The sequence below is a fragment of the Oryx dammah genome, unplaced genomic scaffold (genome assembly GCF_014754425.2).
Source record: "Oryx dammah isolate SB20612 unplaced genomic scaffold, SCBI_Odam_1.1 HiC_scaffold_28, whole genome shotgun sequence".
Taxonomy (NCBI): domain Eukaryota; kingdom Metazoa; phylum Chordata; class Mammalia; order Artiodactyla; family Bovidae; genus Oryx; species Oryx dammah.
The window spans coordinates 37,423,323-37,429,322 of NW_024070212.1; positions in this window are offsets into that span (position 1 = coordinate 37,423,323).

A 6,000-nucleotide genomic window follows, 5' to 3' on the forward strand; every position below is an offset into this window, starting at 1 on the left:
CATTCTTCTGCTTCAGATATTCTGCTATTGATTCCTTCTAACTATTTTTAATTTCAGTAACTGTGTTGTTTGTATCTGTATGTTTATTCTTTAAATATTCTAACAGTTTTTCTTTGTTAATTGATTCTTGCATTTCCCCTATTTCGTTTTCAAGGTTTCTGATCATCATTACTATCATTATTCTGAATTCTTTTTCAGGTAGTTTGCCTATTTCCTCTTCATTTATTTGCAATTCTGTGTTTTTAGTTTGTTCCTTCATCTGTGTAGTATTTCTCTGCCTTTTCATTATTATTATGTTTTTACTTACTGTGTTTGAGGTCTCCTTTCCCAGGCTTCAAGGTTGAATTCTTTCTTCCTTTTGGTTTCTTCCCTCCTAAGGTTGGTCTAGTGGTTTGTGTAAGCTTCTTTTATGGTAAGATTTGTGCTGAGTTTTTGTTTGTTTGTTTTTCCTCTGATGGGCAAGGCTAAGTGAAGTGATAATCCTGGTTGCTGATGATTAGGTTTGTATTTTTGTTTTGTTTGTTGTTTAGATGAGGTGTCCTGCACAGGGTGTTACTGGTGGTTGGGTGATCTTGGGTCTTGTATTCACGTGGTTTCCTTTGTGTGAGTTCTAACCATTTGATACTCCCTAGGGTTAGTTCTCTGGAAGTCTAGGGTCTTGGAGTCAGTGCTCCCACTCCAAAGGCTCAGGTCTTGATCTCTCTCCAAAGACCAACCTAGGTCCAATCTACCAAGAGGAATTTCACCAGAAATAAAAGGGTCTTTTCTTGAGTTCCAAAAGCCAGTGCACAAGAACACAATGGAGATCTCTGACTCAGTGGAAACTCTGGCTCAGTGCCAGCAGCCTAACCCCAGCCCCATTCTCTGCAGCCCTTTTTGCCCACCTTAGCTCCTACAAGTTGTGCACAATTTGTTCATATTCCCAGAATCCTGTTAAGCATGTATTACTTGGGATATAGAAATAAATTCTTTTCAAAATTGTCTACTTTTCAACTCATTCAACACCTATAGCATTTTAGTCATTATCACAGAAACAATATTCTATGATCACATCTGCATTAGTCTGTTAAGGTTACTATAACAAAATTCTAGTCATGGGTAACTTAAACAACAAAAAGTCATTTTATCACAGTTTTGAAGGCTAGGAGGCCCAAGTCAAGGTGCCAGCAGATTCTATTTCTGGTAAGAGCTCCAGCTTGCAGGCAGTCCCCTTCTCACTGTGGTTTCTTCTCTGTATACACACAGAGGAAGCTTCCTTGTATCTCTTCATTTTCTCATAAGGGCACCAGTCCTATCAGCTTAAGGTTCTACATTTAAAAGCTTATTTAGCCTTTATTACTTTATAGATTCTATTTCCAAATACAGCTACATTAGGGGTAGCAAGATGCTAAGTCGCTTCAGTTTTGTCCACCTCTTTGCGAGCTTATGTCCACCAGGCTTCTCTGTTTGTGGGATTCTCTAGGAAAGAATACCGAAGTGCGGCAATTTCCTCCTCCAGGGGATCTTCCTGACCCAGGGATAGAACCCAGGTCTCTTAAGCCTCCTGCATTGGAATGTGGGTTCTTTACCACTAGTGCCACCTGGGAAGCCCCACACTAGGGGTCAGGGCTTCAAACCATGAATCTTGAAGGCACACAATATGGTTCATAACACCATCCAATTAAATTTAAAAGCAATAAAGATGATAGCTGTCTAACCCATACATATTAGGAAATTAAAACTTACTTTAAATAATGTAAAAGTAAATAAATCTTCACTACTTTTACAAATTTATAACACCAGTTATTTCTTTTGTTTTGCATTTCTAAGGCAAGAGTGGAAAGATGTTTGCCGTTAGATTATTATAGCAAAAGTTAATAAGTTAACAGTGTAAATACATTTATTTAAATACCTTACTTCTGTAGTTCAGTGTCCATCCTGTCTGGCTCAGTTGATAGTACTTGGTTTAAAAATATTTTATTGTACAGGTTTGATTATTCCAATTATTAATATATAAATTTTCATAAATTTGGTTGTCACTGTTTGGTTAGTTGGAAATAATCTGGCCTCTGGATCAAGACAGACTATATCCTCCTGTATAATAATTATTTTCTACTGCTCCTCTTTTCACATGGTTAACACTTTTCACATGGTTAACATTATTAAGGTATTAGTAAATATGCTAAAAAGCCTTCTAAATGTATGTTTGGATATGTATGTATGTATGTGTGTGTGTGTGTGTGTATAGCTTCTTTATATAAAATTTCAATATTAAAATTGCTATGCAATTATTTCTATTCTTTTTATACAGACATCCCAATGAGGCAAATAGGCTCTCTTTTGATTAGTTTTATCCATAGAACTCAGTAGGAACAAGGGTGATATACATATTCATTGTTCACTTTTAGAATTATATAAACATCTTGAATTACCCTACGTTACTACTTACCAACTTTCAGTGCAAAATAATTGCTTGTGATTGTTAACTGAGAAAGGGAAAGGTGGCCACTGGTTGGATCTCCTTGCAATCCAAGGGACTCTCAAGAGTCTTCTTCAACACCACAGTAAACCTTCCAATTCTAGTACACTCAGGAATGTTTCCAATTGTATTTCCTAAGTAAATGTACTATCCAACAGACTCAGTTCAGTTCAGTTCAGTTCAGCAGACTCAGTTCAGTTCAGTTCAGTCACTCAGTCATGTCTGACTCTTTGTGACCCCATGAATCGCAGCATGCCAGGCCTCCCTGTCTATCACCATCTCCCGGAGTTCACTCAGACTCACACCCATCGAGTCCGTGATGCCATCCAGCCATCTCATCCTTGGTCGTCCCCTTCTCCTCCTGCCCCCAATCCCTCCCAGCATCAGAGTCTTTTCCAATGAGTCAACTCTTCGCATGAGGTATCCAAAGTACTGGAGCTTCAGCTTTAGCATCATTCCTTCCAAAGAAATCCCAGGGTTGATCTCCTTCAGAATGGACTGGTTGGATCTCCTTGCAGTCCAAGGGACTCTTAAGAGTCTTCTCCAACACCACAGTTCAAAAGCATCAATTCTTCGGCGCTCAGCCTTCTTCACAGTCCAACTCTCACATCCATACATGACCACTGGAAAAACCATAGCCTCGACTAGATGGACCTTTGTTGGGTAGACAAATTCAAAACTAAGTTAGGTCTTCAGTGCTCATCATGAAGAATCAGATTCTAGATTTTTTTTTTTGTAGCACTTGATGATAAACTCATTGCTTCATTGTACATTAACTTCTTTTACACAAAACTTTGGTTGATGCTATTTGATCAAAATGTCAACAACCACTGGATCATCAAAAGAGCAAGAGAGTTCCAGAAAAACATCTACTTCTGTGTATTGACTATGCCAAAGCCTTCAATTGTGTGGATCACAACAAACTGTGGAAAATTCTTCAAGAGATGGGAGTACTAGACCACCTGACCTGCCTCCTGAGAAATCTGTACACAGGTGAAGAAGCAACAGTTGAAACTGGGCATGGAGCAACAGACTGGTTTCAAATCAGGAAAGGAATACCTCAAGGCTATATATTGTCACCTGCTTATTTAACTTATATGCAGAGTACATCATGAGAAATGCTGGACTGGATGAAGCACAAGCTGGAATCAAGATTGCTGGGAGAAATATCAATAACCTCAGGTATACAGATGATACCACCCTTAGGGCAGAAAATAAAGAAAAACAAAAGGACCTCTTGGTGAAAGTGAAAGAGGAGAGTGAAAAATTGGCTTAAAACTCAACCTTCAGAAAACTAAGATTATGGCATCCAGTCCTGCCGGGAGCCAGTATGGGGAATCCTGCCCGTGGCAAAGGTCATGAAGAAAGGGGCCTGACAAAACACAAAGGTGGGATCAGGCCTCAGGGACCCCCCCCCGCCCCCGGACTTTCTCGAGCATCTACACCCAAAACCAGAGTCTGCTTGCTTTACTATGTTATGCTTTAAACCTACTCTTATAACATTACGGGGGGGCTATCCCCCACCACCTTTCTCTGGAAAAAGTTAACTTAGAGCTCCAGCTAACAGTCTCCTACATTATAAAAGGGGTGTCTCAGCTCAAACCCCTCTGGCATCTTTCCAACTTGCATGACAGGTCTGTCCGAACCTTTTACAACTGCGCATGTAAATTATTTACAGCCTCCCAACCATGAAAGGCACAAAAAGCTTAAAAAATTCTAGAAAAAAAATCATTAGACTAAAACTGATTAAGGGTTTCATTGTTGAGCCAATACTTGCTGCCAAGTATTCATATCTTTTAATGTAACTTTATTTAGTACTTTGAGGGTGATGCAGATTAAAAAAAAAAAAAAACTTCAGAGAAAATGAGATTAACATTCATTAAGGAAGAGAGCCATAAAATGTTAACAGGCCTCTTGGCCAAAAGATAATGTAAATCACCTGAGACCTTTTGTATACTGAGAGATATGCAAAAAGAAAGCCTGGTATCGATAAGGGTCAGGGCTGCTGACCCCGCATAACTTTGTATTATCCATTGATCTCTATGTACAACCAAAAGTATAAAAAACTTTCCTTAAAAATAAAAGACGGACCAGTTTCTCAAAAATCTGGCTTCCCCTACGTCAACTCTCTCTCTCTTTCTCCCTCTCCCTCCCTCTCCTTTTCAGGCTGATCCCTTGGAACACGGAGGCTCTCTGTGTTCACTTTTCTGCCCAGGCTTCTAAGAAGCAAGAGGGAGCCCAAGGCGGGATACCCTCCGCTATTCAAGCGGGTGCTGGTGGCCTACATGAACAGAGCAAGCCTCTTGTCTTGAGACTTTATTAGCTTTCTGTGTAAACCAAAAAATATCAGCCTCTTTTCTCCTCTATTTTTTCACTATATTATTTTTCTCTAATCTCTCTTTAAATTTCTAATTAATCTCTCTTCGCCAACTCTGTCCCCACTTCAGATTCCCTAGATCCACCAGGGCTAGAACCCAACACAGTCCCATCACTTCATGGCAAATAGATGGGGAAACCATGGAAACAGTGACAAACTATATTTTTGGGCTCCAAAATGTGACTGCAGCCAAGAAATTAAAAGACACTTGCTCCTTGGAAGAAAAGCTATGAGAAACCTAGACAGAATATTGAAAAGCAGAAACATTACTTTGCCAACTAAGGTCCATCTAGTCAAAGCTGTGGTTTTTACAGTAGTCATGTATGGATGTGAGACTTGTACTATAAATAAAGCTGAGCATTGAAGAATTGATGCTTTGGGACTGTGGTGTTGGAGAAGACTCTTGAGAGTCCCTTGGACTGCAAGGAGATCTGACTGGTTTATCTTAAAGGAGATCAGTCCTGGGTGTTCTTTGGAAGGACTGATGCTAAAGCTGAACCTCCAGTACTTTGGCCACCTCATGAGAAGAGTTGACTCATTGGAAAAGACTCTGATGCTGGGAGGGACTGGGGACAGGAGGAGAAGGGAATGACAGAGGATGAGATGGCTGGATGGTATCACTGACTCAATAGATGTGAGTTTGAGTGAATCCGGGAGATAGTGATGGACAGGGAAGCCTGACGTGCTGCGATTCATGGAGTCTCCAAGAGTTGGACACGACTGAGCAACTGAACTGAACTGAACTGAATGTGTCCCATTTCAGAATCATTGACAGAGAGAGAATGTCATTTAATATTCATTCCTTTTATGATACTCTGGGAATTAAGAAAAAAGGTTTTCATTATCAGGCTATCTATGCAAATAGCATTATTTAATAAACTAATTTTATTAAAATTAGTAAATTTTAATAAATAAATAAAACATTTGTTTATTTTATTGTAAGTAAATTATAAAAATAAAATTTTGTTAAAATTAGTTTATTTAATAAACTAATATCCCTGAAGAAAGTAAAAATTAATTTTGATAATTAAAACTAGATTTTAAAATCAACCTATTCTTTCTATAGGTGGGTATATCTTTAATTTACTGCTGTTTTAATTTACTTCTATTCTAACTTGTGTGTAACTAATACCATGCCATATAAAATTACTGCATTCCTAGCACT